Raw genomic sequence first — 22,709 nt, 5'->3', positions numbered from 1 at the left:
TGATTATCACTTTTATTTATTGTAATATAACCAAATCTTTTTTTTTTTTTTTTTTAAGATTTTATTTATTTATTTGACAGAGAGAGACACAGCGAGAGAGGGAACACAAGCAGGGGGAGTGGGAGAGGGAGAAGCAGGCTTCCTGCGAGCAGGGAGCCCGATGCGGGGCTCGATCCCAGGACCCTGGGACTATGACCCGAGCCGAAGGCAGACGCTTAACGACTGAGCCACCCGGGCGCCCCTGTAATATAACCAAATCTTAAACTGTGATTGTTTACCACCATATAACCCGTGTCTAGAACTCTGTTAAATGAATGATTAAATGAATGTATTTGAAGGTTCTCAGAGATTGTGAAGAAATCTATGAAATTTGGGAGCAATTGGCCATACATATTGGTAGCATTAGACAATATTTGTGCTGTATTGTACAGAATACATTTGATGGTCTGGGGCTTTTGTTTGCACTGACTTGCTATTGGTAAATGTAACTAGGGATTGAGTGGTCTTAGAGGCTGTGCCATTTTGAAATACCTCTCCTAAGTCATTACTAGAGAATTGAGTTACACTGGCCTGTTTACAGTGTGGTTGCAGTTTGGCAAGGCCAGGTCTATGGCTGGCCATCTGTGTCTTAGGTGCTTCTGGTAGCTCTGGAATGATGAGACAAAAGCACTCCTGTCTTTCTAAAGCTGATGGAGAACAGACTTCTTCCCTGGAATGGGGCCGAATGGTAATGTGCCTCTAAGGACTGCACTAAGTAAACTTTTAGAGCAAGGTACAGTCAAAGCTGATTAAAATCACACTATTTCATAACTCTGCTTACAGGCAAAGACATACACCAGGAAGCTGCAAAGAAAGAGAGCTGGCTGCCCAGTGAACAGCAGCCTGGATCTGTTCTAGCACCCCTTGAGCCATTTCTTTAGTATTGCATAGAAATTGATTTCCTGCTTTGTTTATTACACCTCCAGCTTCCTCTCTGAGTCTGACTCATTGATAAGATGCCTGTAGATATCTTAGTTGAGATAACATGAATGTTTCTCTGTTGCTTCCTTGAAAAAAAAGATTTAGTGATATCTTAGGAAAATTGAGAAAAAGAATCATACCTCTTAGAAGTCTGTAGTATGTTAATAACATATAAAGAGTTTCCATTCTTTCTCTGAAAAATGGGACTGGATTTCCAGGAAGCTGTCCACTAGCATTCTAGTATTCAGTCTCTGAGTGGTGACGAAAAGAGTTTTGCTCCTGGAATTTAAAGAATGGCTCAAATTATCAGTGTTACTTAACAATGTGAGCACTTTAGGAAAGTCATTTAACATCTCTGAGCCTTAATTTCTTCATGTAAAATAGAAATAACAGCTGCTTTACCTAACTCATAGTGTTGTTTTAAAAATCAAATAAAATATTGGATGTGAGGATACTGTATACTGTAAAGCTCTTTGCAAATGTAAAGTACTTTTGTCCTTACCAAAGCTTTTTTCCCTCTCCTTTCTTTAAAGAAAATGTTAACATTCTCCAACCATTAGTTAATTATTCCTCTAGGGCCACAGTTTTTTTTTTTTTTTTTTTTTTTTGCAGACAGAACAGGTGTCAGGCTCTATGATGTGATTTGGAGGAAAGTGGAAAGGAAACCCTAGAGTCTTTTAAATGACCTGCCAGCTTTCAAGAAGAAGGCTGGTTCATATAAAACCCTTTTTCTTGTCATGTCTCTTCTAGCAAGGCCCCTATGGAAGTACAAACTTCAGCTAGCATATACTTGAAAGAATATCATTAGCATGTGTTTATTAAAGGGGATTCTAGATGCATTAATTTAATAGACCTAAACCATTACTTCACTATAAAGGAAAATAAACACCTTCCACATATCTATCCATACCTATATATGTATATTAAAATACATATAATTAAAATCAGTTTATTTATAATTAAAAATTGGTTTAATTCATTGTATGGCATAATATTTTAAAATATTTTTTCCTAAGCAACATTTTTTTATTAAAACCGATCTTGTTTTCATCCTCTGAATTTTATCAGTACAGTTTTAGTGGTTTAATTATAGGTCTTGCCCATTTATCCTAATTGTCATAGAAGAAGATCTTGTCAACATTGTTTTAGATAGTTTGGGAAGAATAGGAATATTTGTGGCCATGACTAATACAAGTAGAAGATAAAGAACTCTTTCTTAATATTTAAATCTAATTTCCCCAAACTATTATACTTACTTACATTTGCCACAAAACTTAGAAATATAACTTACCTGATTATATTTTTGTAATAATTTGATAATGATAAATATGATGATAAATAATATAATAATTTATATTAAGAAAAGAAAAGGGGAATAGGTTCAAATTCTGGCAGCAGGATATAGGTTAGATAATCACTTTAACTTAATAATTGCCCAGGAGAGTGAAATGGACATTTTCAGGACTCCGTGAAAGTTGGTTCTGAGCAGTAAAGTTAGCTTTAGTTGTTGACAACAAACAAGCTGTAGCTTGTTTCCTTCTGTCGCTGCTCTCCACCCCAATTTAAGACTTTACCTACTCTGAAAATGTAAAAGAGCAGAGTCTTCACCCTGCCCCCAACACACATACACACACACACACACATACACGCTGATAGCCAAGTTCCTGAAAATTCTTTGATAGGAAAATTCATGGTTAAAGGATATAAGACATTATCAGATAAATAGTTAGAAAGATTGAAGATTTTAGGATCCTATAAAAGTTCCTATAAATAATCTTAAAGTCAAGAAAATTTTGTACATGAAATAGAGAACAGTCAGTAACATTTAACCATTTGATATTAATAATAATGGACACTTTACAATTAATTTCCATCAATCAACAGCTTGCTTCTTTTTAAAAAAAGTTTTATTATTTATTTTAGAGAGAGAAAGAGAATGCAAGCATGTACGCACATGTACTAGTAGGAGGGTGAGGCAGAGGGAGAGGGAGAGAGAGAATCTCCAAGCAGACTCCCTGCTGAGAGTGGAGCCCAATGCAGGGCTCAACTGCAGGATCCTGAGATCATGACCTGAGCCAAAATCAAGAGTCGGATGCTCAACTGACTGAGCCACCCAGGCACCCCTCAATTACTTGCTTCTTAGAAAATTTTCAGGATCTCTATCAATTAGTTTCAGTGAGATGTAAAAATATGTCCAGTTGCCTTATGGAAGATAGCACAAGTACTAAAGGGCTATTTTTTGTGTGTCTGATGCCCTGTTTGAATGCCTTTTGAAATTCAATGACCCAGAATTGTTGACTCCAGTCTCCCGTTTCCACTGTGGTCCCAGAAATACAGCATAACTCAGAGACCTTAACATTTACCAAGCTTTGTGTAACCTTATTTTACATATTTGACATAACTAAATAGATATTTCCTAAATTATGTCCTCAACCCAAGGTTCTATACCCTTGGCTTGATCACTGCAATGTGAATAAAAACACACCACCAGCTTTTCTGTGTAACTCAACTTTGTCTCTCCTTACAGAAGTAGAAGTGCAATTCCAAGGCCCAAGGTTACTTTCCCTCAGCTTCCTTTATCTCTGGAGGAGGAGTAAATGAGAAAACTTCTATTGCTGCTCTGCTTTTTCCATCCCAATCACTAATTCCTTCTTTTTTTTTACTTACCTCTCACAGAAATGACTTACAACTTACGGACTCTGGAACTCAAAATGCTCATGGTTGCTGAAAAAGGTATGCAGGAGACTAGAATTTCTGGTAAGAGAAAATTGCTGTTGGGAAAAGATTTTTGTGCTTGGGGAAAAGTATTTTTATTTAGTATTTTTTCAATATTTTCATATCTCAATTAGGTGGGTTTATGAGATTGTTCCCTGAGAGAAGTTTTGGATGGGGATGGAGTGGGGATGGGGTTTAGGGAGGAAAGGGGAACAAGAGCTCTTGAGTCCTTGATGAAGTGGACAGGGGTTTATATAAAGGAGTTGGGGGTGATGCTGAAGGAAGAGCACTTGGAATGCTGAAGATAAACTTTGTCCATTTCACTGTTTTATCTGAAGTAGAAATAAAGTCTCCATTCTCAAAGAACTTGAAATCTTGTTTCTATAGCAAGAATTTCTTGCCATGGAATTGTGAATCACTGGAGTATATTATCAAAATAATTTGTAGTCTTATGAGAAATTTTTAATGAAAAGTCAGATCACAGTATCTTTAGAAGTGGATTAGCTTAAATAGAATACTGTGTAGAGAATACCAGAAAAAAGGAGCTGTATACACTATGATTCTGAGATAGTGATTAAGGAAATACAAAATAGACCATTTTCAGTTAGGAAAAAACTGACCGTTTTCAGCCATTGCGTCTTTTAGAAAAGGAATATCTGAACACTTGATTAATTTTAACCTCTATTATATCTGTTTTAAATGTTAGTATGGTGTCTGGCACATAGTAAGTACACAACACTTGTACGTGTTTTTAGCATAACATGACACAAGATTATTTTTTTCAATCTAAAACTTAGAGAAACTGAGGCTTATGTTTGCTTTTTTCTTCATTAGGTTTTATAGCTCTGTTCTTCATTCAGGACTGATGCTTCTTACTTAGCTTTCTATTTGCTAGCCTAATAATCATATTTTAAATTTTTAAATTACCATCATAGTAGTTTATTAGGGATGCCATAACAAAATACCACAGGCTGGGTGGTTTAAACAGCAGAAATTTGTTTCTTCACAGTTCTGGAGTCTAAAAGTCTGCCATGAAGGTGTCAGCATATTTGTTTCTTCTGAGGCCTGTCTTCTTGCTTTGCAGATGATGCCTCTGGCTGTGTCCTCACAGGGTCCTCCCTCAGTCTCTGTGTGTGTTGTCTGTGTCCTACTCTCTCCCTCTGATAAAGACCAGTCACATTGGATTAGGGCCCACTCATATGACCTCATTTTACCTTAACTACCTTTTTAAAGGCCCTATCTCCAAATACAGTCTAAAGTAATGGTGGTTAGGACTTCAACATATGAATTTGGGGGGCACACAATTCAGCCCATAACAAGCACCTTTCTAAAAAGATTCATTTATTTATGAGAGAGAGAGAGAGAATGAGTAGCAGGAGGGACAGAGGGAAAGGGAAAGAGAGAATCCTCAAGCAGATTCCTCGCTGAACAGGAGCTGGATGTGGGGCTTGATCCTAGAACCCTGAGATCATGACCTGAGCCAAAACCAAAAGCCAGACCCTTTAACTGATTGAGCCACCTAGGCGCCCCCATAACAGCCACCTTAAGAAAAATGTACTGCTTCAGTTCAGATAGACTTCCAAAATAGGTATATGTAAAAAACTCAAATGAGGACTATGTTGATTTGAAAATCTTCTCTTAAGGGGATCATAACCTCTTGCCAACTATATATTTAAGACCTAAAAGAAATTGAACACTAAGTTTAAATAACATTATATATTCTGTTTTTCAAATTCTGTATAGGAGCCATGGGCAAACATTTATACCCTAGAACATTAGGAAGGGCAAAAAATAGCGTCTAGTGAATAATTATGATTATATGATGATCACTATTTTATAATCTTCTTGAATTGTGGTATATGGTCTTAGATTTTGGTGGGCTTAATTCAAATGAAAGCACTTCTTGAAAGATGTAACTCTCAAGTACAAAAGCTTATTAGGGCAACAAATACTCACTAGTATTAATAGAAATGTTAATAATAATATCACAGAGGTCCTGCAAAATTTCTGTGCTTTCTCAATCCTCAAAGTAAGGTTAAAAGGTCTAGTATAGTTTCAGTGGCAAGAGTATTTTATTTTGAGCTGAGTGAAGTTCCACATTCATCATAATTCTCTGGTTTTTCCTTTGTGTGGACTCTTTGAAACATGGTAGCCTGATCTTTGAAAAAGTTTTTCTAGAAGTTCTCTTTGCTCTGTTTGAGTTATTTGGTGAATGATAAATTGTAGTCTGTAGCTCTTCCTCCCTCCCGTCCCATCTTGTTTTGCTCCCATACTGATCATATCTCAGGCTTTCTTCCTGCTGGAGTTCTCAATTGGACTTGGTTGATTTTCTCATCCTGACTTCATTAAGTAGCCTGCTCAGATATCTTGAAAATTTGTTAGCCTGAATTCTTCTCTAAATTCTTTTCTAAATTGCCTGGGAGGCTTATTTCCTCCTTTTTTGCCTTCTCAAAGTTTTCCTGGATATAATAGAACATCTTAAACTCATACAATTCTTTCACAAAATCCTGACAAGATATCATATCTTGGAAAAATTATCTTCATATTCTAGTAAAAGGGACATTTCCTTGAAGACTGGCTTAGTAGTTCTCTCTTCAGCTTCTGGAAACACCAGGTTCCTATGGTTCTTTCATGGGACCACCCTGAAGAGCTTCTTTTGATGGGGATTCAGTCACTTCTATGTCTTCCAAACACATTGTACAGCCATGTCTGTGAATGTCATTGCTGTCATCTAGAATTTTAATAGATAAGCCATGGGGAAATCTACCAGACACCTGGAAACTTAAGAATCCTTTGAAAATTGATCATTCATTTGTGGGATCTATGGACATGCTCTATTAACTATCCAACTTCCTTCCTCTTTCCTCTACTCCTGCGAAGATTACGCTGGAAAAAGGAATTTGCTGCAAAGAAATTTAAAAACAAATTATACTTCCTTCAGAAATGTCCAGTTTATTCTTTTGATGATGTCATATATACACATATATTTATGAATTATATATTTATGTACAATGTATATTTATAATTTATTTTGTAATTGCTTTTAAATTAGGGTATGTAGTTAGAATAAATAATTCATTAGGAAAAATTAAAGTCAGGGACCTCAGAGTAATAGAAAAATGTATGTTGATAAAAGTGAGGTTGTATTACAGCTTATTTTGGGTCTTTGTTTTCTAAGGAAAACTATTAACTGTGTGTTGGGTCAAGGCATTTGTATAATAAACTCAGATGTTGAATTTCTATTCTGGTTTCCCAAGTTTTGATTGGATCTTGGTATATCCTCCAAAGTGTGGACTGTAGAAATCAGGAGATGAAATTTGAACTAATTAGTTTTGTGATATGTCAGACCTTTGTCAAAGATCTATTTGCTTTTGTTCTATTAACAAATCAAACATTGACATTGTTCAATTTCATCCAGTGACATAAGTAGATAACATAAATTTTGCCTATTTTTGGATAAAAGACATCAGTTTAGCCTAATTTAAGTCAGATAAAATGACCTAAATGGTTCTTATATTTAAATTATGAGAAATTTAGAGGCATGGATACTTACTTTATTTTATCCACGTAAAGTCTTTTATATTGATTTATGTTACTTCCTTTAAGAATTGTAATAGCTCAGTCTGGTTGATTTTGTAGGCTTTCCACTGTCCATATTTAGAAGACCTTTTTCTGTTACAGCTAATTTGAGATACTCTTCAGGTAACATTGCTGTCCTAGCCTCAAATATTGTATATGTAGAAATGGAGCTTAGCTGTTTAATATGTTAATATTAATAAAGGTTTAACTACTTTAAAAATAAAATGTTTATGTTATAACATTAAAAATGAATAAATTTTTGGTGATGCATTTGTATCCTATTCTAAGTGTAGTTTAAAAAGAAAAAGAATTCCTTGAATCTATTTTTTGAAGACCATTTTTTTTAAGGTTAACAAGTAAACACAATGCAGGCTCATAATATGTAGCTTCTCTAGTGATCCCCCAACTTTTAAAATTTGTTAGACATAAAAGCGGTGCTAATCTGATTAGTAACTGTGATTGAGTAAATCTACTGTAAAAATGGACCGTGTTCTGGTTTTTAACATGATACCATGAAAGTCATTTGAGAACTGCCTCTGTGGAAGATAAAAGTCTCTTTGATGGAATATTTATTCCATGATTAAAATCTATCTCTATATACGTGTATGTGCGTATGTGTGTATATATGATTTGTGTTGTTTATTTTCATAAATAGTTCTAAAATTTAGTTCTTGGAAAACTTAGGAAGGAAAAACAGTATGACACAAACAAATATCAGTCAAGTCTTGATGTGAGGGTGGTTACCATATACTGAGACTCGAGATTATCCAGTGCTCATTTAACTTCCATCCTGCCCTTCTCCCTGCCTCCAGACATAAGTAGACAGAAGAGAACTAATGTCTGAGAGGCTATTGTGTATAGGCATTTTACATATGTACCTCATTTAATTAGAAGGGTAGAAGGAAGAATGGAAAGCTTGTGATGTTGAAAAAAATCTGTTACCTATATTGTGAGACATTGGAAATTTTCCTCAAGCCTTCTGTCTAGGCTGTAGCATATTTTTACATGTCACGTTAGTAGTCACAGATACTTCTTTTAAAGCAAAAAATTCATTCCTTGGCATCCACATACACTGCAATTAGACTTTTGGCAAAATGCCAAAAGTCTTTGGCAGTTTAAGCTAAGTCCAGAGAAATGTCAGCACTGCTTATTAATGTATTTATTTGAAAAAAGGAGGTCATTTTAATATTGTTAATATGTATGAAAATATACCAAGAAAGGAAAGGTTTTAAGCAAGTCAAATAAAAAAAATTGCTTAATTCATAGTTAACCTGGAATTTAAATGGAATTTTCCATTTTTATTACAGTTAGATATCTGTTAAAATATCAAATTTTGTGATTGTTTTAATATTTCTTTATAAATCCAGTGAACACCTTATTTATCAATAAAATCATTTTAACCTTTTATAATGCCTTTGCACAAGATTTTCATTGTTAACAATGTCATAAAACGTGAGTGCTGAACATTATGTAAGATACTTTATAATATATGACATAGGGACAATTGGCTGAACAAAGTCAGGTTTTTATTTCAACTCAGCTATTGGCATTTTCCCTTAGTTCCATGGCACTTTTTGGAAGAATTGATTAAGTTCAGTATTTTTTTAAGGATTTCAAACAGTACACTGTTCATTTTATGGAGGAGTTTTCCATTTTCAAAGAAGATAAAGGTTAATGAAAAGTTTTCAATGAATAAAGAAGTAAATTCCAAGTAAACTTTGGATTTTAGATGCATGGTTTCTCAATTCATACATCCCTTAGTTCACAGTGATATCGTATGATTGGTCTTCCTGCTGCAGCTTATGAATATATAAGGAGAAAGCCAGTTGTAGGGATACCATATGGGGAGTGGGACAAGGACTTCCAAGGTTTGGGGCTGTAGGTTGAATACCTAACCATTTAATTTAATGTATAAGAAGGATTGGTGGGGGTGGGAGGAGGAAATGGTACTTAGGAGAATAGAGTATATAATGACCATGAAGATTAAATTATCCCTAGCTATATTATCTGTTGGGTCATTAAGAGTCCTGAGAATAAATCTCAAGTTCATTCTAAGATTTTTACATGCATTATTTTTTTCCATCTCTACCTATTACTTCCCCAACAATTTTCAGTTATTACCAATTAGAAGAAGTTAACTGCTTTCATTGTCAAAAGAAAGGGAAATTCTCCTGTGGAAAGCCACAGTAACTTTTACCAACAAAATAAATGGCATATATGATATTTTTTTGTCATATATTGTCACAAATGCTTGTGTTGTGGTTCATCATTTTAAAAAGGGAGTGGAATTTATTGCCCACGTGTGAACTAAATCCTAGCTCCTCTGCTTACCAAATGTGTAACCTTTGCAAATTACTTAATCTTTCTCTGGCTCAATTTCTTATTTGAGATAAAGAAGATAATAGGGTTTCTGTATAAACAGGAAAATATAAGCAACGCACTTAAAACAATTAGCACGAAGTGAGTGCTGGCTACAACTATTATTGTTATTGTCTGTTACTACATACTTTAATTCCCAAGAACCTCTGGGGGTCTTTAGGACCTAGTTCTGCGTTAAGAAGTGGAACTTTTTGGACGAGAGGCTTGACTATTTTTAAGCCTCTTGATATGTGTTATTCACTGTTTCCCCAAAAAGATTCTACTAATTTGTGTTTCCAAAGTACCTGTGAAAGTTCCCATTTCACCTCACCAACACACCATTATTTATAATTTGAATCTTTGTTAAGTTATGCTCAAACATGATACCGCATGATGGCTTTAATTTTCATTTCTTTGATGATTAAATAGGTTAATTTAAAAAATGAATTTATTTACTTATTTGTAGAAGGTCCTTGTCCTATTTTTCTTTGAGGTCTTCTTGTTTTGCTTATTTATTTTTATGAGGCCTTTGTTTATTAAGGACATTAGCCCTTTGTCATGTTTGTTGTAAATATTTCTTCCTTTTAATTTTATATTTCATGTACAGAAGTTTTAAGTGCTTATATAATGAAATCTCTTGATCTTTTTCCTTTGTGATTTCTTCCACTGAAAAGCCACCATTCTTTAAGATTTATGAAAACAACTGCTAGTTCAAACTAAGTCCTGATTAATAGAGTAATTTACTCATCAGCTTCAAGGACTTGGAATCATTTCTTTGTGTGAGCTTAAGAAGTCACTTATTCTTACTGTAATTGAAACATCATCAATAATCATAGCAAAAGTCTCTTATTAAATATAAATTTATATAAACCAATATATATAAATTTATATATTTATATACTTATATAAACAAATTAGGTATCCAGTGTCTGTTGATATAGCACATTACAGTTTACAGAACACTTCTAACATATATTCTGTAATTTTATTTCATATCTTACAACTACCTTATGGAGTGGAATAAGATGGAATTATTATATTATTGTTTATCTAATTCTCAGTATGGGTGTAGCTTCTCTTAGGTTATACAACTAGTAAATAGTAGAGTTTGAACTTGAACCCAGGTCCTCCAATTCCAAATCTATGCTTCACTCATTTGTCTTCATGTTTTTGAAAAACCATATGCATACCAAGTAACTTTTTAAGAATCTAACTTCTTTGGGTTTGAAAATTTCAAATTCTTGCTGCTCCAGATACCTTGCTAGAGGAAAGGAAATAACATTTGTTGAGCTAATATTTATATTTAAAATATTTACACTGGGCCATCTACTTGATTAAAGTATCTTTAATTCCTTTTTATTCCCCCCCCTTTTTAAAGATTTATTTATTTATTTTAGAGAGAGAGAGAAACCCTGCAAGTGAGTGAGCGGGGGAGGGACAAAGGCAAAGGGAGGGAATCCTCAAGCAGACTCCCCACTGAGTGCAGAGCCAGAGGTGGGGCTCCATCCCAGGAGATGACCTGAGCTAAAATTGAGAGACTGACGCTTAACCGACTGAGCCACCCAGGTGCCCCCTTTTTCATTTTCCCTTTATCAGTAACTATATCCTGTTTTATTTGCAATGACTTCTTTTCATTCATCTCATCTCCATGTTATAAGCCCTCTCTCTCTCTTTTTTTTAAATCACCTTTCGGTAAGGCTCTGCATTTTTACTCCTATAGCAATCTGTGCTGATCTGCCAAATCAGTTATACTTCTTTCTCTGTCAATGATAAAACCCATGTTTGGCTGTCATAAATGTTTAGACCCAGGATGCTATACGTTAATCATTATCTCCTTTAATTTTCAAAGTAGTTCGTAAGGTAGATATTATTATTATCTTTTCCATTTTACTGGTGCTGAACACACTTAGGTTAGCACCTTGCCCAAGGCCTTACAGCTAGTAAATATTGGTGCCATGCTTAGAGTTCAGGTGGTTTCCTGCTGCATCCTACTGACTCCTGGCAGGGATGATTAAAATTCTTTTCACCTGTTACGATTCTAGAAGCAGTTTTTCTTCTGTGTCTGAGCAGCTGTAAATGCACTTCGTGGTTCCCATCCCATAAACCTAATTCCATCTCAGGGTCATTCTGCACAGCTTGACCTACACATAAAAATTAACTTTTAAGAGGTTTACTTTAGCTTGACAGCCATCTATTCACTGATCTAGAAAGCAGGTATCCTGAGTGCAATTTCCTTTCTATAAATAAATACATTGCCCCACTCTTCTATGAGCTCATTCTTACAGAGTATCACATTTGCATTATTGTTCCAGACTAGATGAGGACATACTGACCTACAGTTTTCAAACCCTCATGGTCTTCAAATTTCCACAAACAACTGGGTTTGGGCATTCATTAGACCTGGACATTGAATTTTTTCTCCGTTTTGGGTACAAGTAAAAGAGAAATGGAAAGTACTTAGCAAAGATAGACGTGAATAGCTGTTAGGGTAGAAGAAAAGATTTGTAAAAAAGGATGAAAGAAGCTGAATTCCCACAACATAGACCAAAGATAATTGGGAGGGGATCTTTACTTATAGTATATTAAAAAAGGAATTATGTTGAGGAGAGAATGAACTGAAAGGAAATTTAGTTGTAGCAGTTTTTAACATAAAAAATATAAAAACTTGGAATGCTGTGAATTCATTGGGATATTCACATTAATATTATGAGCTAACCTCTATTAAATGTTACTGTGTGCTAGACAGTTAATTCATTTAATTCTCAAAACAACCTGTGAACAAGGTACACTTTTATCTCTGTTTTAGAAATGAGATTTAGAGAGGTTAACAACTTGCTCAGGATCACAGAACAAGTAAGTAGTGGAACTATTACACAAACTTAATAACACCTCCCATGCTTTGTTATTATTTACTTGTTTACTGTCCACTTTCACTACCAGAATGTAAGCCTCATGAGGGTAAACCAATATCTGTCTTTTAAAAAACTGCTATATCCCCAGTGCTTGGCTCAGGGCTGGACACTTAGAGCTTACTCAATACATATTTATGAAATGAACAAATGAATGAGTGAATAAAATCATTCTAATCTCAGAACCATACTAATCCTTTTGCAATAATGTATAAAAAGTTTCTCATTGGGTGCCTGGGTGGCTCAGTCGTTAAGCGTCTGCCTTCGGCTCAGGTCGTGATCCCAGGGTCCTGGGATCGAGCCCCACGTCGGGCTCCCTGCTCTGCGGGAAGCCTGTTCTCCCTCTCCCACTCCCCCTGCTTGTGTTCTCTCTCCCGCTGTGTCTCTTCTGTCAAATAAATAAAATCTTTAAAAAAAAAAAATTTCTCGTTGGTTAAATGAATGGATAAAGAAGATGTGGTATATATATATATACAATGGAATATTATTAGGCCATAAAAAGAATGAAATCTTGCCATTTGCAACAACATGGTTACAGCTAGAGAGTATAATGTTAAGCGAAATAAGTCAGTCGGAGAACAACAAATACCATATGATTTTACTCATGTGGAATTTTAGAAACAAACGAACAAAGGAAAAATAAAAGAGAGAGAGACAAACCAAGATTGGACTCTTTTTTTTTTCTTTTAAGATTTTATTTATTTGACAAAGAGAGAGTACAAGCAGGGGGAGTGGCAGGCAAAGGGAGAGGGAGAAGCAGACTCCCCACTGAGCAGGGAGTCCGGTATGGGACTCGATACCAGGACCCTGGGATCATGACCTGAGCTGAAGGCAGACGCTTAACCAACTGAGCCACCTAGGTGTCCCCAAGAAATAGACTCTTAACTATGGAGAACAAACTGATGATTACCAGAGGGGAGGTGGGTGGGGGGATGGGTATAATAGGTGATGGGGATTAAGGAGTGCACTTATGGATAAGTAATGTATAGAATGTTAAATAATGTATAGTAATGTATAGAATCGTTAAATCACTATATTGTATACCTGAAACTAATATAACACTATATGTTAATTATACTGGAATTAAAATAAAAAGCTTAACAAAAAGTTTCTCATTGGTTAGTCATGTCTTCCTTCATCCCTTTGTATAATTTCTCTGAAGCTTTTGTAGATTCAGGGGAGAGGTTTAGCTAATCAATACAGGATTCCTTCCCACTCTCAAATATTGAGCTGACCTCCATGTAGAGGTGGTGGAGAGAATGTTTAGAATTTTACCAATTTGAATTAGTTGTATTTCTCAGAATTATAATTTATAGCAATTATTTTCTATAGTTTTCATGAAATTCAGGCAAATGGGCAAATAACAATGTCACAGCAATGACCGAGACAGACATGTCTTGGCCTGCATGGAACTTATTGTTTATTTATTAGTTTTGAGATTTCTGTCATATCCTCATTAATTTTTGAATTTAATATAATACAGGACAAGCTATTTTGCAAGAACATTTTAAGTATCAGAAATAAAAGGTAAAATATATGTAGATGTTACGCTGTGGTTTGAGATGTGTTAGATAGCAAAAAAATTGTGAGAAATGTGAAGTGTATTGTAGAAGGTATAATTACCAGCCCCTAGCCCAGTGTTCTCAACTCTGGCTGTGCAATAGAAACAGGGAGAGTTTTAAAAATATTTCTAGGGCGGGGCGCCTGGGTGGCTCAGATGGTTAAGCGTCTGCCTTCAGCTCAGGTCATGATCTCCAGATCCTGGGATCGAGCCCCACGTCGGGCTCCCTGCTCAGCAGGGAGTCTGCTTCTCCCTCTTCCTGTGCCTCTCACCACTGCTCCTGCTCTCTCCCTCTCTGTCTCAAATGAATAAATAATTCTAAAAAAAAAAAAATATTTCTAGGGCTGGGGTGCCTGGGTGGCTCAAGCGTCTGCCATCGGCTCAGGTCATGATCTCCAGGTCCTGGGATCGAGCCCTGCATCAAGCCCCTCATCGAGCCCCCCATCGCATCTGGCTCCCAGCTCAGCAGGGAGTCTGTTTCTCCCTTTCCCTCTGCCTCTCCCCCTGCTCATGCTCTCTCTCTGTATCTTTCTGTCTCAAAAGAATAAATAAAATCTTTAAAAAAAGTATGTCTAGAGCCTACCTTAAACCATTATATCAGAATATCTGGGACTAGGCCATTTTATGTTTAAAAAATACAACAGTTTTGTTACTATTTGCAGATGACATAGAAAATCCTGAAGACTCCACCAAAAAACTACTAGAAGTAATAAATGAATCAGTAAAGTTTCAGGGTACAAAATTAGTAGCCAGAAATTGCTAGCATTTCTATACACTAATAATGAAGTAGCAGAAAGAGAAATTAAGAAAACAACTCCATTTACCATTGTACCAAATGTAATAAAATACCTGAGAATATACTTAACCAAAAAGGTGAAAGACCTGTACACTGACAAGTATAAAACACTGATGAAAGAAATTGAAGAGGGCACAAATAAATGGAGAGATATTCCATGCTCATGGATTGGAAGAATTAATATTGTTAAAATGTCCACATCACCCAAAGCAATCCACAGATTCAGTGCAATCTTTATCAAAATATCAACAGCATTTTCCACAAAACTAGAACAAATAATGCTAAAATTTGTACGGAACAATGAAAGACCTCAAAGAGCCAAAGCAATCTTGAGAAAGAAAAATAGAGCTGGAGGTATCACAGTTCCAGATTTCAAGATACACTACAAAGTTGTAGTAATAAATAAAAAATCAAAAACAAGTTTTTAAAAACTATTTTCACCATGACATGGATTTGAGTGCCTTTCCCTCTCACTGTTCCTTTTTTTCTATATCTTTTCAGGGACACTTAGTGTCCTGAAAAGAGCATAGAAGTCAATATATGGTCTCATTAGTGTAATAGAGAGGACTTTAATTACCTTCTTTCTTTAAATGCAATCTAAGACATAAGAAATATAATACTTAAGACATACAAAGAGATATAAAGAATAATGCAATGGATATCCATAGATTCACCACCATATTAACAATATGGCATATTATCAAGTTATAGTTGAAACTCCCTGTGTACCTCCCTCAAATGCACTCACTTACCCAAAGTAACCATGTGTTTTTCTCTTTTTAAATTATATACTCATATATTCCTAATACATAGTATCATTTTGCATTTAAAAATTTTGAACCTTGGGGCATCTGGGTGGCTCAGTTGGTTAAGCGGCTGCCTTCGGCTCAGGTCATGATCCCAGGGTCCTGGGATCAAGCCCCGCATCAGGCTCCCTGCTCAGCGGGGAGCCTGCTTCTCCCTCTCCCACTCCCCCTACTTGTGTTCCCTCTCTTGCTGTCTCTCTCTGTCAAATAAATAAATAAAATCTTTAAAAAAATTTTGAACCTGTATAAATATATATATATATATTCTTTTGCAACTTATTGTTATGTTTGTGAGATTCAACTATGTTGTTATATGAAGTTTTTGTCCATTGATTTTCACTGCTACATCATATTCTATTGTAGTAACTATACCAATATTTATCCTTTCTCTTCTGATGGACATTTAAGTTGTTTCCATTTATTTTAATGTAGTTCAAATTCATATTACCTTTTGAATAGCCAGCTCCCATTGGTGATTAATTTTTACTTATGCTGCTGCTAATTATGATTTTCCCATCCTGTTGCAATTCATTTTCTGAAAAAATTTTAATGCAAGCCCTTATGTTTTGTCCCAATTATATTTCATGTTTAAATTTTTGAGCTAGAGTTTTTACTTAAAAATTTACCTTGTTAGTTTTGTCTAATTTTTTCAGCTTGTCAAACTGTTTTTTGGATTAATTTGGTTACCTTGTATTTTAACTCCCCTTCCATCTTAGTGTTATTCACAAATTTGATAAAAATCCTTCTATGTATTATTTAAGCCATCGATAAGAATTATGTTAGTAGGATAGGACCTGTTACCCAATGAAGCAGAGTCTATAATTTACCATGCTAGAGCATGGATTTAGCATGGATCAAAGCAAAATCACTGAATTTATTGTTGAGACCTAGATTTGAGTTGTAAAACATATATGCTACTTTAAACCATCACAGATTCAAGAAAGATCCTGAGACTGAAAATCCTACCCTGGATTATCTCTGAAGTAACACTCATTGCGCTGGGTTAGTTAATAAGATGAATGAGTGAGCATCTATGGAAATGGAGTAAAGACAAAATCATACTGGTGTTTTTCACCTCAGAGTTAATCCTAATACGATCAAATCAATTTTTTTTAACTTTCTCTGGTTGGAATTTAAGGGTCTTACATCTGTCAACCACAAGGAGGAGCTATGGTCTAATAAGGAAGAGGCTTGCTTCTGGTTGGGAGTGGCAGCTCAAAGGTAATCTTTTAGAAAAGAGGCCATATCTTGGAAAATGATCTTTCTTAAAAATGACATTTATATAGGAAATTTTAAATGGATAAGCTAGTCTTTATTTTCAAAGGGAAAAGAAACAAGACAGTTATATATAATTCTAATATAACCCCTCTACTAAGAAAAAAGTAAGTTTCCTTTTCTTTTTCAATTAATTAGATATATGGGATAGAACAATTAGCTAATTCTTTAGTTCTTCATCCAGAACCATTAGACTTTAGAATGGACAGGGATCTCAGCATCATCCAGTTTACCTCTTCACCTTAAAGCATTCAGGTATTAAGTTTTTAAGATATATAATATGGGCTCAATAATTATTTACTGAATGAATGAATTAATGACATAAAAACCTGTAAGCCAGATAGGTTAATTAAGTTGACCATGAGCAAACAAGTAGTTAGCCAACAGAGTAAAGATCTGGGAAGAGGAGTGATATCACACCAAATCCCAGGTTTCTAATTCCTTGGATTATGCTTCCTTTTTTTTTTTTTTTTTTTGGGAGGAATTAATTTAGATTTTATTTTGTATAATTTTTAAAAAATTTTATTTTATTATGCTACATTAAATCACCATACATTACATCATTAGTTTTTGATGTAGTGTTCCATGATTCATTGTTTGCGTATAACACCCAGTGCTCCATTCAATATGTGCCCTCTTTAATACCCATCACCAGACCAACCCCTCCCCCCATCCCCCTCCCCTCTAGTACCCTCAGTTTGTTTCTCAGAGTCCATAGTCTCTCATGGTTCATCTCCCCTTCTGATTTCCCCCCCTTCATCTAATTCCTTGGATTATACTTACACAAAATCATGCTCTCCTTCTTGTATGCCCTGCTTAAGTTTAGTCTAAATGTAAGTTAACTACAGCACACTATTTTGAGATTCATCAGTGTTGTTGCCTGTCTTGGTAGTCTCTTTTATTTCTTACTAGTATTCCATTACTAAATAAATATGCCACAGTTTTTTAAAGCCATTATAAGCCAAATATTGATGGATAGTTGGGTTTTTCCAGTTCTTAGTTATTACAAATAAAGTTGCTGTAAACATTTTTGTATCAGTATTTATATGGATATATGTCTTTGTATCTCTTAGGTAAATATCTTGGTGTGGAATTGCTGGGTTATAGGTAAATGTACATTTGGTTTTTTAAATATTATTTCATTGTTTAAAAACTAAATATTTATTGGATGCCTAATATGACAGGCAGTGGGGATACAGTAAAGAAGATTAGTTGATATCTTAATGTGTGTCATGTTTTTTCCCTTACTGGGTTAACATATTATTTTAAGGTTTGTTTTTTTTTAAATGAAATTGATCAGATACATTTTCTAAATTATTTAGGGATTTATATTTCAAAATAATAGGCCTCATTAGAGATTATTCCCACTACCACATAGTGGTTAAGCCCACAGGCTCTGAAGTCAGAATACCTGGGTTCAAATCCTAATTCTACCAGTCACAGCTGTGTGATCTAGAACAGGTTATTTAACTTTATCCCTCAATTACCTACTGTTACAGGTTTTGTATATACCTCTACTACCACTCATTTAGTTTTATTGCAGTTATTTGCACACATATTTATTTCCTCTACTACACTGTGGGCTTCTTTAATCACATATGTATTTTGCTTATGTACATAATGTTAGTACCAAGTTTACTATATGGAAAATAGCAAGTGCTCAGTAAATGGTGAATAAATGACTTGCTACAGCTTTTTGGGGTTAAGACATAGTTCTCAACAAGGATTTGTAAGAATTTATTTTTAAAAAAGATTTTTATTCATTTATTTACTTGAGAGAGAGACAGAGACAGAATGAGAGAGAGAGAATGCGAGTGATGGGAGGAGCAGAGGGAGAGGGACAAGCAGACTCCATGCTAGCACAGAGACCAAAGCGGGGCTCAATCCCAGGACACCGAGATCATGACCTGAGCTGAAACCAAGAGTTAGATGCTTAACCAACTGAGCCACCCAGGCACCCCAGGGATTTGTAAGAATTTACATGAAAAACTTCGAAGTAGGAAACTGTATAAACATATGCTATCGTATTATTGTGAATTTGTCAGATTATCAGTGTACAGAACAGGGAGCTGAAGAGATGGGACAGAGGACAGAGAAATCTTTTGGAGGTGGGATATAAAATAGGCTCTCCTGGAGGTAGGTCATTGAGCCTGAGTCCTGGCAAAAGGGCTCAAAGGGTACAAGGTATGGGGTAAGAGACTGAAAACGAAGGAATGGAACAGAGAAACAAACTTAGCAAACTTCACAATTAGTCAAGTCCTGATTGTGGTGGTCTCAATAATGGTTTGGAGGCAACAAAAACACCTACTGAATTATTGTTACCCTTGGATTTCAGTGGTTCCTATAAATTGAGAGAGAAGCAGTGTTCTCTTAGGGTCTCCAGGCCATGAAGGATATACATTCTCTCTTTTTGTTTCTCTATTTCAACATTGAATTAATTAGAAGCAGCTAATGTGAAGGTGATGAAAACAATAATCAACTAATGTTGATGTTGAATGAAATGTCTTGAGGTTTTTAACTAGTATCTCTTGTTTACATGTTCATGATCCTTCACTATTACGGAAAATCGCCTTCCTAGTCAGGGCTTGAAATCTTGATATCACTGCTGAGACAAAAGTTCAGTGGTTTGATGTTAACAGTTTGACAAAAATATTGATTCCTTTAGAGAAGACTTAAAGAATGATGAAAAGACCAGCTGATCCAGGACCAGGCACTATTATAGATATTTTTCAAGAGATGATTGTTGAATATATTCCTGAAAAAGAATAATAATGATAACAGATTTGTTCAGTACTAAGTGCCATGTTCAGTACAGAACAATTTTATATTTATTATCTCGCTTTATTCTCATAACCCTTTTACATAGTATTAGTGCAATGTTTTGTAGATGGCAAAATTGAAGCTCAGAGAAGGCAAAGAAGCACATATCAGGTATTTTATGATGTTATTTTGTTAGGCATTTACCATCGCCCTCCATTTTATAGAAAAGAAAACAGATGGCAGGACACTCTGGGAATGAGCACGGACTGAATACCTACAATGCGCCAGGCATGCTAGGTGCATTCTTGTCATTGTTAGTTCGACTTCACAGCCTCATAACAACCCTGTCAGATAGGTACCCGTACCCCCAAAATTACAGGTCAGAAAACTGAGGCTCTGGGACTTTATTTACTTTATTTTATTTTTTAAAAGATTTTATTTATTTATTTGACAGAGACAGAGCAGGAGAGCACAAGCAGGGGGAGCGGCAGAGGGAGAGAGAGAAGCAGGCTTCCCACTGAGCAAGGAGCCCGATGCGGGGCTTGATCCCCTGACTCTGGGATCATGACCTGAGCCGAAGGCAGTTGCTTAACCAACTGAGCCACGCAGGCACCCCAGGGACTTTAAATAATTGGCCCAAATTCATATATTCAGTGAACAGAAACAAAACAAAACTGAAAGTCAAAAGCAGTCACTCTTTTCCCAAAGTCCAAGTTACCTCAAAGTTATGATGTTCTTTCTCTGATACCTCATTTGTTGAAGGTCACAGAGTTAGAAGTAGAGTGGAATTTCTTACTCAAAGTTTGGTTGGTCTTTCTAGTACGTCCTGCAGCTGTTCTTTGGTTTTAGTATGTGTCATCATTATGTCCTCTGCAGCAGTAGAGAAAACAGGTCAAGGGTTTGCTCTTTAGGAGACATTTTCAAATCCATGTGATTAAGCAACTGCACGTACTCTGTCTTGCTAGACTAAATACTGTGATGGCAAACCCTTTAACCTTCGCTTATAGATCATGTTTACAGCCTCTACTATGTTTGCTTTTCTTTTTTCAATTGTGATGAAGTAAAACACATAACATAAAATTTACTGTCTTAACCATTTTAAGCGTACAATTCAGTCAGGTTAATTATATTTGCGTTGTTGTGAAGCCGATCTCCAGAACTTGTTCATCTTGCAAAACTGAAACTCTATATCCATTGAACGCTAATTCCCCTTTCCTCCAAGCCCTTTGCAACCATCTTTCTACTTTCTGTCCCTATGAATTTGACTACTTTAGCTATCTCATATAAGGGGGATCATGCAGTATTTGTCTTTTTGTGACTGGCTTATTTCCTCAAGATTTATCCCTGTTGTGGCCTCTGACAGGATTTCTTTCTTCTTTAAGGCTGCTTATGCTTTTATTTTGATTTTTGTACTGTTACTGAACATTAAAGAAAATGGCATAAATTGGTCTGTTCTGAGGGGCTGTTTCCTAATATAGAGGTCCTGCAATGTTGTTAAAGAGAAGAGTGTTGCTCTGAAGAATAAAATGTGGGTGGAATAATACGACCTAATTCCATATTTCTTATGCTTATATGACTTGGGGATATATTGGACAGATATTGAAGGAAATTTCATAGTCTAAAACCCATATTCTGTATCCTGAAGGACTAAGTTTTGCCTGTACAACTGTATTTACAATATAAAGCGGTATGCTTCCAAGGAATTTCGCTAAAAAAATGGGAATTTTAACCTCTGTTTTGAAGGCTGAATCTGTAGCTTTATGCTTGGAAGCTAGTGTTTCTCTTTTCTTTTTATATGCCACATGGAAAATATATTCCCCAGGAGATTAGGACTCTTAGGAGATTTTAAGACTTGGTCTTTAAATATATGGTCAGATAAATCAATGTACTATGTTTCTACTTTTCCAAGCATAGGAGTCACCATCCATTTTATAAAAGTTTGTTAATACTTGCTTAAACATGAAGACAATTTTATCTGCAGGATTTTAGTGTACCACTTGAACAAAAACTGTTAGTGTAGCAAAGACAAAAATGCATTTGTTATCTATTGTTTTTTTCTCTCTTGTTTTTTGAGTTACCTTGCTCAACTTCCTCAGGAGAATTTTATAGCTGTCTAATTAACAAGACAGTCTAATTTTAACAATGAAAAAGAAACTACTACTTGCTGAATGATCGTGTGTGTTGTTAAGTAAGGCACAGTCCCTAAATTTCAAGGGTATCTGTCCCTAAGAAGAGAGCCACCAGCAGATGGCAATCCCCCTACATGGAATCTCCTTCCAGACCAATGGCAAGTACCTAAGTAAACTGATACCCCAGTGAAGTCACATGCCATTTCAGAGAAACCTGATAGCTTTGGTTGGGTAGGAACCCATTTAACATTATCTCTCAGCTATCATCTCATCTCTCCATTCCATCTGACAATTCTCCAACTCAGCATTTTGTGTATGCCATCCTAAAGGTCAAACAAGGCTACTGGGGTGGGTGCTTTGAATGTAGTCCCTGGGTTTGGTCTTAGGAACACTCATTTTTAACAATCAATTTATGTTAACTGCTCTCCACAGTGACCTTGATGGGGCTATTTGCTGTACTCACCTCTGTGATCTCCTGGGCTTGGCTAACCCATGTTTTGGGATGCTAAGCATTGAGTTACCATAACTTGTGAGCAAACCTTGAGGCAGAATATGTTGTTGATGTTCTATATAAATAAGAAACTTGGAAATTTCCCCACAACAAAAAGGCTTTTGAATTTGGTTGGCTGGTTTAGCTCGCTTCATGCCCCTCCTTTATCTTCTATGGACTTCTGTACTTTTGCTTACAAAATCCAAATATGCAGTATTGTACCCTTCCAGAAAGTGGCTGAGATATGGAAACTCTTAAGTAATTTGAGGTCCATGGCTGATATTTTCTTTTATTTTAATGCATGTTTTAAGATTTATCCCCTTTGTAGGAGATTTTCTTTGATCTTATGCTTTTATCATTGACGTATATGT

This window comes from Halichoerus grypus, chromosome 5 (assembly GCF_964656455.1).
Source record: "Halichoerus grypus chromosome 5, mHalGry1.hap1.1, whole genome shotgun sequence".
NCBI lineage: Eukaryota > Metazoa > Chordata > Mammalia > Carnivora > Phocidae > Halichoerus > Halichoerus grypus.
Note: the sequence above shows the minus strand (reverse complement) of the source record.